Source organism: Magnolia sinica, chromosome 2 (genome assembly GCF_029962835.1).
Source record: "Magnolia sinica isolate HGM2019 chromosome 2, MsV1, whole genome shotgun sequence".
NCBI lineage: Eukaryota > Viridiplantae > Streptophyta > Magnoliopsida > Magnoliales > Magnoliaceae > Magnolia > Magnolia sinica.
Window position 1 is genome coordinate 36,691,986 of NC_080574.1, and position 13,737 is coordinate 36,705,722.

Here is a 13,737-nt window from a genome sequence, read left to right on the forward strand (position 1 = left end):
TGTGATGGTGTTCTTGTGGTTATTGTTCGTGGGTTATGCTTGGTTATGCTCATTACAAATCAAATTAATGATTAGAAATCCTCCTTATAGCATCCCGCGATCAGAACCTGGCGTTTGGGTGCCGGGAGCAGAGAATGGGGTAAGCTGTCAGCGCTGAATTTGGCAATCGAAAATTTTATGAGCTCAGTTTTCGAGTTCGGAGCGTGACACTCTCTCTATTTGGTTATATTCGGAATATTTATCAAGAAAACTATAGAAGGAGTGACCTGCTACCCTCTCTAAAACTTGATCAATGAATGGTAGCGAGAAATGGTCCTTCTTTGTGACCATATTCAATCTTCTATAATCAATGCATACACGCCAACCTGTGGTAACTCGTGTTGGTATGAGTTCATTATTAGAATTTTGCATGATAGTTATTCCAAATTTATTTGGGACTACTTGAGTTAGAATTACCCAAACACTATCGGATATTGGGTAGATGATTCTCACATCCAATATTTTGATCACTTCATTTTTTACAACTTCCATCATGTTTGGATTGAGGTGCCTTTGCAGTTGTCTAATTGGTTTGGCGTCCTAATTAAGGTGGATCTGATGGGTAAATATGGAAGGGCTTATACCCTTAATATCAGAAATGGTCCAGCCCGAGGCTCCTTTGTGGTCCATTAGAACATCCAACAATTTAATCTCTTGATCCTTGTCTAAAAATGAAAAGATCACCACGGGATAAGTTTTATTTTCACCCAACTATACATACCTAAGTTCATTTGGTAGTGGTTTTAGATTAAGCTTTTGAACATTAGTTGGTGATGATAAAGGTCACGAGTCCTTAATAGATAGGATTTGAGTGCGCGGTCTCCATTGGTACATACCAATGTCCTGGGTGGTAGTGCTCTCATTACCATCACAAATTTCAACAAGCGCTTTTTCTAAATCAAAATTTTTCAAGTCTCCAAAGACTTGAATCAATTCCTTAGTCAGACTAGATTTCAATTCCTCTTCTTCTATCAAGCGGTCCATGAAATTCAGCTTATGGATCTCATTATTGTCAATGGGCTGCTTACATAGATTGAAAATATTTAGCTCTAGAGTTATGTCACCAAAAGACAAGTTTATCATTCCATTCCTACAATTTATTATTGCATTTGAAGTTGCTAAGAATGGGCGACCTAAAATGATGGGAACTTTAGCACTAGCATTTACATATGGTTCAGTGTCTAGTACAATAAAATCTACGAGGAAGTAGAATTTCTCCACTTGGACTAACACGTCCTCTAAAATTTTTCTTAGTACCTTAATGGAGAGGTCAGCGAATTGGAATGTAATCGTGGTTAGTTTAAGCTCACCTAACCCCATTTGTTGGTAAACCGAATAAGGTACTAAGTTGACACTTGCACCTAAATCTAGCAAAGCATGCCCAATTTAGAAATTTCCAATAATACAAGGAATAGTGGGACTTCCTAGGTCTTTGTATTTGGGTATGACCCTTTGTTGAATAATAGCGCTCACTTTCTCAGTAAGAAACGCCTTTTGTGCACATTTAATTTTCTCTTTACAGTGTACGAGTCCTTGAGATATTTAGCATATGATGGAATTTATCTAATGGCATCAAGCAAAGAAATATTGACAGTAATCTTTTGGAGCACATCCAACACCTCTTGATATTTCATAGTGACAGTTGGGTTCCAAAGTCTAGATGGGAACAAAATTAGAGGTTCATATGACTTAGTCTCTTTGTCCTTTTGTTGTTGCGGCTATTGAACCATAGCCGATTCATCATTCTCTTGAGACGGTGGCTCATCCTCCGATATTTCTACCAGTTGCATTATCTTGTTATCGACCTCTTTTCTACTTTTCAAGGTAATTATGGCCTTAGCTTGTTCATGATGTAGCTCACTTGGATTTAAGTCTCTAATGAAATGTGTATTTCTAGAATTTAGCACAGGTTGAGAAGGAAGTGTGCCTTTTTCCCTAGCATTTAGTTGAGTCTCAATCCTAAGCACGGCCGTCTTTAATTCCTGATTTGATTGGATTAGAGACTGATTCATTTGAGCTTGAAAGTTCATGAATGTGGTCAATGCATCCTCCACAAATGATTGCTTCGGTGGGGGCACATATGGTGCATTGTTAGATGCCCCCAAAGAAGTTGTTTTGTGGAGGGCCTTGAGGTGCATTGGGCGCATTAATTTGTAGTCCATTCCTCCAACTAAGATTAGGGTGGTTACGCCAATTTGGATTGTACGTGTTTTCCATTGGTTGTATAACTGACCTTTAGTAGTTATTTATAGCATTTGCTTGCCCATGCTCATGCGTGATATTTTGTACAACTGGAATTATTAGACAATCTTTTGTGTTATGGTCTGCACCACCACAAATGCTATAAAAATTACTTAAGGAAGTGTTTTCTTTAACCATATCAATTTTTCTAATTTCCAAGGCTTCAACCTTTCTAGCTAATGCAGCAAATTTTGCATTAAGATCGTCTTCCTCTCTTAGGATGTACATCCCCATTTTCTCTCAAGGAATAGGTCTAGTTTGGTCTGGTTTAGCAGAGACATCATATGTCTGTGTATTCTCTGCTAACATGTCTAAAAAATCCCAAGCCTCATTATGATCTTTGTCAAGAAAAGTTCCACCACACATCATTTCTATGAACTGATGGGTATCCATGGTGAGCCCTTTTTTGGAATGCATCAATCAAGTGTCATGATTCATAATTATGATGTGGGCAAGTAAGTAGAAGGTCTTTGAAATGCTCCCAAGCTTGGAAAATTAGTTCATTCCTCTTTTTAGATAACGACATGATTTTCTATTTAAGTGCATTTGTTTTGTGATTGAGAATGAATTTTTTCAAAAACTCTCTACTTAAGGCCTGCCATGTAGTGATGGTATGAGGTCTTAGAGAGTTGAGCCATGCTTTGGCCCGATCCTTTAGAGAAAATAAGAATAACCTAAGTTTGAGTACATCTCTATTGTCATTGTTTAGTTGTAATGTTGCAATTACTTCCTCAAAGTCCTTGAGGTGCAAGTAGGGGCTTTCAGAATTTAAGCCATGAAATTTAGGAATCAATTGAATCACACCGGGTTTAAAATTAATGTTCCTTATGTGAGCAGGGAATACTATGCAAGATGGTAAAGTTGATCTCTCAAGGTGTAGATGTTCATGTAAAGTCCGTGGTTAGTGTAACACATTCTTATGAACTTCATTCTCATCCTCAAGAGGAGGATTGCGTTGATTTTCTCTATTTTGATTTATAGCTGATAAATTTAGATTTGGATTATCAATTGGGCTGCCATGGAATCCAAGTGATGTTGAGTGTCTCTCCTAAGTGAATGATCAAGGCCTGGAACTAGTCCGTCTTTAGAGGAGAATCAATTGTTTTGATTCCTACTCCAACAAGACATAAACCATCCACCACACAAAAAATACCACTAATTCAAATAGCAAGTATGATACTTAAAATAAAAATAAAAACTTAACCAACAACCCAGGCGGCAGAGCCGACCATGAGGGTTCAATCCACAAAGTAAAATAAATCAACAACTCAGGCAGTAGAGTCGACCATAAGGGTTCAATTCATAAAGCAAAAAAATAAAAAGAAAATAAAACTAATGCAGAAAATAAAGTATTTTAATCTGAAAAATAGATTCGGCGGATGATCTTTGTGATCAAAAAGCAACTGTAGGACAACCATAACACTTGGATGATAAAATCCCAAGCAAAACAACTTTATGTCACAGTCAGTGCTTGAAAGACCCAACTGAGTTTACTTTCAAAATAAAATAGAAAATCTACAGAAATTTTGAAGGGTTTAGAAGAGAACTTACCTTAGCTATTTTTCACAGATCTAATCTATCTCAGTCTCTCTCCAGCAACTGCGCTAAAAACTTGATTGCTTGCCTCCAAGCGCAAAGGTTTGTAAGTAATATCCCGTGAATACAGGGTCGATCTCATAGGAAAATGAATTGCGAGAAGGAGAAAATCAAATGCAAAACAAACTAAGTAATAAAAATTAAACTGATGATTTGATTTCGGGAGTTTTGAATGAATGTAATTCAACTGAATTAAAACAACACCCAAGCTTCAAAGTTCCACACAGGTTAATGTTCCAAAATCATGATGACTTGGATAACACAACTAAGATCCGAGCATTATGGTCGGCCTAATCGAAAATTAAAATAGTTTAAACATTTTAAATAAATAATATAAAAGATTAGAAAATCTTGGATTTGCACCATTGATATATATTCTTAAGCGCTAGTGATTTTAAGAATTCATATCCATAAGATAATGAATATCAAAGAAATGTAGCAGGTTGAGAACCTCTCCTATTTAAGAAATCTAATTAATCTAAGGTAAGCCTATCCATCAATGTGGATCTCATATGATGGAAACATATGGATCTCATATGATGATAAAAAACTAAACCTAAACAATTAATAACGTGCATACACCATTCTTCCCATCATTAAAACATTCAATCATCATAACTATGAAAACATTAGAATAAATAAACAAAAACTGGTAAAGAAAATAGGAACTATGAAATGTTCACACCCCAAGTATAGGATTGTGATGTAGTAATAATCTCGGTAAGACTGAGGTCGAATCCACGGGGACTGAACCTTGTACGTAATCTAAAAGTAACTTAAACTAGAACTGGTGAAGATGTAATCTAAATCAAGAAAATTAAGGAGAATAATGATGAATAAGTTTAACTAAAACTTGTAAAATTCAAAGGTGGGAAACTAGGGTGTCAAGGATCCACTTGTAGAGATCAGGGACATCTATGGTTGATTCATAAATACAACTAGAATCAGAGTCCCATCTTCATCCAATTGGAAGATAATTCATTAAAATCCAAATCTGAACTTCCTTTGATCTAGTTTTCAATAGAAAATAGGTATAAGAATTAGAATTGATTCCATCACAAAACCATGCCCATGAGACAAGGCAAACAACAGAATTTACCAATCCATAACCAATCTGAGAGAATTGTGAGAGTTAGGGAGGATTCTATCATCCAACCATGCCCAAGGGACGATGATGAACAACAGAATTTCCTAAATTCACAATCTCAATAATGAAAAGAACATATCCATTATAATTTAAGTCACAACAAATTATTAAAAAACTAAAAGTATTCCTTATAATTAAACTCGAATCAAAGAGAGTTCAATATAAACATGAATTAAGCAATAGAAAACATCACATCACGCTACAAGCTTCACCTCTTAGCCCTAGCTAAGAGGTTTAGCCAACCATAGACATGATTTAACTACAATCTCTTTTAAAAAAAAACATAAAGAAAAATAACTAAGGAAAGAAGGAACTCTTTGTGATAGCCTCCCCATGCTTTCTGCTCTCCTCGATCCGTTGCTCTTGCTTTGGTTACTTCGAAGCGTTAAATCCATGCTTTTAGTATCCTTTTTCAGTTCAGGCTCCTAAATTCACCTTACAACACTAACATGATTAAAATAGTCCATTAAACAGTATCATGTTCGTAAAATCAAGTAATAACTTGGGTCTAATATGCAATATTTGACCATTGGCACAATCCCCGACTAGCATTTTGCTAGTCATGAGCAAAGTGTGTGAAAAGTAATTTACGAATTACGGGACAATTCCTATAAAACTGAGTGATTTTTGAAAAACAATCCAGTCAATAGAAATCTAAGATTCGGGAATGGTGAGCATTACTTTCTCCTAGGCTCAAGCGCACAGTAAACTTCATAGTCAAGTTCAAAGTATTAATTCATCCATTAGAAAAATTCTAAACATTGAGTTCTATGGGTGTATAGTGCAACCTTGACTTATTCATAATTAAAGGTTCAATCGTCAATTTACATAATAACATTGATAACCAAAAGGAATATTCTGGATAACCGAGCCTAAACCAAAACTTGCCTTACAATTCAAAAGAATTTTTTTTAATTATTTTTTTGATCGACGACTTTCACGTCGTGTCAACCTTGGGGAATTGAACCCTCACCTATAGAGAGCAAACTTATGCTGAAGACCATTCACCCACAACTTTTCGAAGACAACGGTTTTTTTTTAATTGGGTATTCTCTTTTTCTTTCAATGAACATGATAGACAAATTCCCAGACTAGCTCTTTCCATGCTTAGTGATTACCAGGTTAATAATTCAATATCGAACTGAAACCTTAATGTGTAAGTTAGATGTGACATGTGAAATCATGACTCAATCAATGTTTAAGACTTCGAATCATGGATTAGCAATTCAAACTTAATTGTGAAATCTAAAGATAGTTGAATCCAAGAGTCATCAATTACCAACATTACGTATCGTATACTTCTAAAATCAAGATGATCCTCAAAATCACTTCGAATTCACAAGAATTTTTAGAAAAAAATTTTAAAAATTTTCACAGTTTTTGTTCAAGACTAAGAAAACACTGATTAGGTAACCTAATCTCCCATCCCCAACCTAAAATCTACATTATCCTCAATATAAAAGATATACGCATGCAATGCATGAGAGACAACGAAAGTAAAGGAGAAGTGATGGAAAGATAGTACCTAATGACGGAGTTAAGCGGCTTTTTCCTAAAGAGATTTCAACGTGAAGGCGGCTCGGCACAAGAGTTAATCCAACAAAAGCAAACTATCCTAAAACAACTAGGAAGTAAACTAACCAAACGGCATAAGCCAACTAACCTAGAATGACAAAAAACAAACTACCCTAGTCCTATGAAAGCAGTAAACCTATTTATACCTCCGTCAGACTAGGAGATCAATCCTGGTAAACAAGATCATTCAGAGGCGTGGACACGTCCTCTAAATCAAATTTCTCGACAAATAGTTTTAATTGATGTCCATTTACTTTAAAGTCATGGCCATTGTCTGGATTTCGAATCTCGACAGTCCCATGAGGATAAACATTAATAACGGTGAAAGGGCCGGTCCAACGAGATCGGAGTTTACCCGAAAAGAGATGTAACCAAGAATTATACAAAAGGACTTTCTGACCTGGCATGAATGATTTTCGTAAAATGTGTTGGTCATGAAATGCTTTCATCCTATCCTTGTAAATTCTCGAGTTCTTGTACACATCATTCCGGATTTCTTCAAGTTCATTCAACTGAAGTTTACACAGCGAGCCAACATTGTCCATATTGAAATTCAGATTTTTGATCACCTAGTAGGCTATATGTTCTAACTCCATAGGCAAGTGACAAGCCTTCCCATAGACAAGTCTAAAGGGAGACATTCCAATAGGGGTTTTTAAAGTGGTACGGTAAGCCCATAAGGCATCGGTCAAACGGATTGACCAATCCTTACGGTCAGGGTTAACCGTCTTTTCCTTAATATGTTTAATTTTTCTATTTGAAATCTTAGCTTGCCCACTTGTCTGTGGGTGGTATGGGGTGCTCACCTTATGAGAGAAACTATATTTCTTCATTACCTCTCAAATAGTCTATTACAAAAGTGTGAGCTCGAGGCATTCCGAACAAGGAAAAGATGTTTTCTTTTAGGAATTTAATAACCGTGCGATGGTCATTGTTCCAGCACGAAATCGCTTCGACCCATTTAGTGACATAGTCTACGGCGAGCAAAATGTATAGATTTTCAAAGGATTGGGGGAATGGTCTCGTGAAATCGATTCCCCAACAATCAAATGCTTTTATGATGAGAATGGGGTTCAAGGGCATCATATTTCGACAGGACAATGCTCCCAATTTCTGACCACGCTCACAAGCCTTGCAAAACTCATAAGTATCCCTGAATATAGTGGGCCAGTAAAAGCCACACTGCAGAATCTTAGTCGTGGTCTTTTTAGCAGAAAAGAAACCACCACAGGCCTGTGAGTGACAGAAGGAAATGAAACTCTGATGCTCATCGTCTGGCACACATCTCCTTAAGATTTGGTTTGGGTAATATTTAAACAAATATGAATCATCCTAGAAGAAGTTGCACACCTCGGTGAAAATTTTCTTCTTATCTTGCGCAGTCCAATGTGTCGGTATGAAACCTGTAGCAAGATAATTAGCCATATCAGCGAACCAAGGTGAATGGGAGACTCTGAACAATTATTCGTTGGGAAACATGTCATTGATATGTGTCATCTCAAGGGAATCAGAGGGATTAAAGCAGGAAAGATGGTCAGCCACTACGTTCTCTACTCCCTTTTTATCTTTTATTTATAAATCAAATTCTTGGAGTAAAAGGATTCATCTTATTAGGCGAGGCTTAGCATCAGTCTTAGCAAGAAGATACTTGAGCTCCGCATGATCTGTGTAAATGATGATCTTGGATCCGATCAAGTAGGACCTGAATTTGTCCAAAGCAAACACTACGGCTAAGAGTTCCTTTTCCGTAATCGAGTAGTTCACTTGAGCAGGATTTAGAGTCTTACTTGCGCAATGAATAACGTAGGGCTTCTTTTCTTTTCTCATGCCTAAAACTGCTCCAAGAGCATAATCGCACATAAGTTCAAAAGGAAGGCTCCAGTCGGGTGGATGGATGATAGGTGTAGTAGTTAACATGCCCTTAAGCTTATAAAAGCTTCCTGACATGGCTCAATCCACTCATATGGTGCATCCTTTTGAAGTAATTACATAGAGGATAAGAGATGAGACTAAAGTCCTTTATGAATCGTCTATAAAACCTGGCGTGTCCTAAGAAGGATCGCCCGTCTCGTATGTTCTTGGGTGGAGGTAGGTCAAAGATAAGATCAATTTTAGCCTTATCTACCTCGATTCCTTTGGACAAGATAATATGTCCAAGGACAATTCCCTTACGAACCATGAAATGGCACTTCTCCCAATTAAGTACCAAGTTCTTTTCGGCACACATTTAAGACTCTTTAAGCACTCACTGAAAGATGGACTGAAGATAGATAAATCGTCCATGAAAACCTCTAGATATTTCCCCACCATATCAGAAAAGATACTCATCATACATTGTTGAAAGGTGCCGGAGGCATTACATAGTCCGAATGGCATCCTTTGGTAAGCAAAAGGGCCACAAGGACATGTAAATGTAGTCTTTTCCTAGTCTTCAAGGGCTATCTCTATCTGATTGTATCCCAAATACCTATCAAGGATACAGTAATAGGAATGACCAGCTAACCTTTCTAGAATTTGATTAATGAAGGGCAAAGGAAAGTGGTCCTTCCTCGTGACGGTATTTAACTTCCTGTAATCAATGCACATTCTCCAACCAGTAGTAACTCTAGTTGGCACGAGTTCATTATTAGCATTGGCTATGATGGTGATTCCAGACTTCTTGGGAACTACCTAAGTTGGACTCACCCATTGACTATCGGATATAGGGTATATGATACCCACATCCAATAGTTTAAGAACCTCTGCTTTAACTACTTCCATCATGTTTGGACTTAGTTTACGTTATAATTGCCGAGAGATCTTCGCATTATCCTCAAGATAAATGCGGTGAGTACAAATTGAAGGGTCAATTCCCTTGAGGTCCGTAATTATTCATCCAATGGCTCCCTTATGCTTAATGAGAGTAGATATGAGCATACTCTCATGTTCTTTCTCCAGGTGAGTAGAAATCACCACCAGGTATATCTCATCTTAACCTAAATAAATATATTTTAAATCAGAAGGCAAAGGTTTTAGGCCAAGCTTCGGTGCCTTGAAGTTAGACGGCAGAGGCACTTCTTCAGTTTGGGGTAATTCTTCAAATTGTGGCCTCCACCGGTTAACTTCAAGTACCAACGCAGTATGGAAACTATCTTCCTATTCATGTTATCATCGAAATCATGGGAGTGGGCCAGGCACTTCTCTAGAGGGTTAGAGAATAAGGTTAAAGGTGTCCTATCTTCCACGAAAGATTCAATTATGTTAATGTCGTGGAAATCGTCATCATCCTCTAACCGTCTGCCCGTGTTAAAAAAGATGTTTAACTCTAATGTCATATTTCCGAAAGACATACTCATGATACCATTCCTGCAATTAATAATTACGTTTGAAGTGGCAAGGAATGGGCGACCAAGAATGACAGGAATCTGAGTGCTCATGTTATTAATGGGTTCGGTATCCAAGACGATAAAATCTACGAGGTAGTAGAATCTATCAACCTAGACCAACACATCCTCAATTATCTCTCTCAGTACACGAACAGATCGATTAGCAAGTTATAAAGTGGTTAAGGTGGGTTTTAATTCACCCAATTCTAACTACTTGTACACCAAGTATGGAATTAGATTGACGCTTGCTCCTAAGTCAAGAAGCGTGCGCTCAATTCGGTAGTTTCCAATTACACAAGATACGGTTGGGTTACCGGGATCTTTGAATTTCTTCTGCACATCTTGCTTTAGGATGGCACTCACTTTCTCAGTCAAGAAAATTTTCTTTTGAATATTTTGTTGTCTTTTAGTCGTATACAAGTCTTTAAAGAATTTGGCATATAAAGGTATTTGTTTCACGACATCAAGTAGAAGAATATTGACCTTCACTTGTTTTAGCACCTCTAGAATGTCCTAAGAGTTAGAGAGAGGTTTTGGTGTAACCAACCATTGGGGAAATGGAGCAACTGGCTTCCCTTGAGGTTCCGGGTCCAATTCTTGTGGGGCAGTGCTAGGTCTATCATCGTTATCTTCTTCCAGGTCCTTAGGCTTTTCAGCCCTTACCGGAATATATTTGTCAATTATCCTCACACTCCTAAAAGTGGTGATAGAGTTAGCTTGCTCTATCTGATTTGAAGAGCTTGGATCACTTATCTCATATTGCAGTTTAGGATTGGGGAGAGGTTGAGTAGGAAGTATCCCATTTCCTCCAATTGTTAATTGCGACTCTATTCTTTGAATATATGTCGTAAGTGATCCCAAAGCCGCTCTGATGTCCTGGTTGAGTAGCTCTTAGTCTCGAAAATGTTTTTGAACCGAATCCTCTTGAGGTTTCACTTGATTTGGAATTTAATTGAAGAAACCTTGAGGGGTAGTCGTTTGTCCATTCCTCCAACTGAAGTTTGGATGATTTCTCCAACTAGGATTGAATGTATTGGAGGTAGGTCCATTGAAAGGTTTTTTATAATTGTTCATGGCATTAGATTCCTCATTCAGCAACCCTCAAAAGGCAGGTATTGTTGAACAATTTTCAGTTACATGAATGTTGCCATCACAAATACTGCAAATAGTTTCATTAACCATATCCTTCTTTAATTCCATGGCCTCAAATTTCCTTATGAGATTACTCACTTTAAAATTGATATTATCGTCCTCTTTTAAGAGATACATTCCACCCCTCTCCTTAGATTGAGTCGACCTAGACATGGTGCTTGATTTTGGGTATGTGTCCCATGATTGTGCGTTTTCAGCAAGTCTATCCAAGTAGTCCCACACATCACGATATTTTTATTCATGAATTCCCCATTACACATTGTCTCAACCAATTGGCGCATGGAAGATGTCAGTCCATCATAGAAAAAGTGTGTAATGCGCCATGTTTCAAAATCATGTTGTGGGCATGAACTGACAAGATCCTTGAACCGTTCCCAACATTGGAAGAATGTTTCATCCTCCTTTTGGGCAAATTCATGATTGATTTTCTAAGGGAGTTCATTTTATGATGTGGAAAAATTTTCTTTATGAACTCCCTTTGCATATCATTTCATGTGCCAATAGATTTAGGACGTAGTGAATGCAACCACGTCTTAGCTTTCTCTTTCAAAGAAAAGGGAAAGTTTTAGCCTGATTGTGTCTTCAGATACGTTTGGAAAATATAAAGTGGCTATGATCTCATCAAACTCTTTCAGGTGTAAATATGGATTTTCTAACTCAATCCTATGAAATTTAGGAAGGAGTTGGATCACTCCTAGCTTAATATCCATGTGTCTCATATTTTCAAGAAAAACCATGCATGAAGACGTGCTCACCCCCGCTGGTTGTAAATAACCTCATAAAGTACGAGGCGGGGTGCTTGACGCACCTCATTCTCATCCTGGATGTCCTCCACCATAGGTTGGGGTAGAAGAGGTTAGTCTACAGCCATCACTTCAATTAACTCTAGGGATCTCGAGCGGTTTTTAGTCCTGCGATGGATAGTCAACCCCTCAACCAATCCTCCTTCAGTCAAGAGACGTCGAGTGTCGTCACGAACCCACTTGGGCATGAAATACTCGCAGTCTTCAATTTAGATTCTAAACCTAACCTAAAAGAAAGAAAGGAAATAGAAATCTAGAAAGAAAGAGAAAAGAGTTGGAAAGAAGTTACCAAATTCGAAGTTCTTAAGTTAAAAACCAATTTAGAACGTCGATGTTAGGGTCCTACAAAACAGGAAAGTTAGGTTAGTTTCTAAAAATCAAATAGAAAAACCTAAATCTAGAAGAACCCTAATCTTAACCTACTTCTAAAACTAGCTAATCTCAGAAAAATGTAACCGTCAATCCCCGACAACGGCGCCAAAAACTTGTTCACACCCCAAGTATAGGGTTGTGATGTAGTAATAATCTCGGTAAGACCGAAGTCGAATCCACAGGGACTGAACCTTGTACGTAATCTAAAAGTAACTTGAACTAGAACTAGGCGAAGATGTAATCTAAATCAAGAAAATTAAGGAGAATAATGATGAATAACTTTAACTAAAACTTGCGAAATTCAAAGGTGTGAAACTAGGGTGACAAGGATCCACTTATTGAGATCAGGGAGATCTATGCTTGATTCATAAACACAACTGGAATCAGAGTCCCATTTTCATCCAATTGGAAGATAATTCATTAAAATCCAAATCTGAACTTCCTTTGATCTAGTTTTCAATAAAAGATAGGTATGAGAATTAGAATTGATTCCATCACAAAACCATGCCCATGAGACAAAGCAAACAACAGAATTTACCAATCTACAACCAATCTGAGGTATTGTGAGAGTTAGGGAGGATTCCATCATCCAACCAAGCCAAAGGGACGATAGTGAACAACAGGATTTCCTAAATTTATAATCTCAATAATGAAAAGAACATACTTAAAGCTATCACAGATCCATTGTAATTTAAGTCACAACAAATCATTAAAAACTAAAAGTATTCCTTATAATCAAACTAAAATCAAAGAGAGTTCAATATAAACATGAATCAAGCAATAGAAAACATCCCATCACGCTACAAGCTTCACCTCTTAGCCCTAGCTAAGAGGTTTAGCCGACCATTGACATGATTTAACTAGAATCTCTTTAAAAAAACATAAAGAAAAATAACTAAGGAAAGAATGAACTCTTTGTGACAGCCTCCCCACGCTTTCTGCTCTCCTCGATCCGTTGCTCTTGCTTTGATGACTTCGGAGCGTTAAATCTATGCTTTTAGTATCCTTTTTCAGTCCAGGCTCCCAAATTCACCTTGCAACACAAACACGATTAAAATAGGCCGTTAAACAATATCATGTTCGTAAAATCAGGTAATAACTGAGGTCTAATATGCAATATTTGACCCTCAACATAAAACTTGAAAACTCTCTAAAAGAAACTAAAAAAAATTTTAAAAACCCTAGAATGCTCTTCTATGATTTGGATAGTTGCTTAGGAATGCCATGGAATGCCCTATTTATAGGTGGGGAACTCCCTCCTTCAAATAGATTTGAAAAAAATCAAAAACTGCTCACTCCGCGAAGGCTCTGCATAAACCCTTCAATGTCATCTAAGACTGGCTTCGATTCATCGAACTGGTTTTGATGTCATCGAAGACTGCATCCAATTTGTCCAGCAACCAAACTTGATTTTTCTATAATTCTTCGATGTCTTCTAAGCTCCTTC

The 13,737-nt window shown here is 37.3% G+C and overlaps 1 pseudogene; it reads left to right on the forward strand.

The window, feature by feature from the left end:
• The first annotated feature begins 11,445 nt into the window (after positions 1-11,445).
• Positions 11,446-11,543, forward strand: LOC131238375 (small nucleolar RNA R71; annotated as a pseudogene).
• Positions 11,544-13,737: the final 2,194 nt, after the last annotated feature.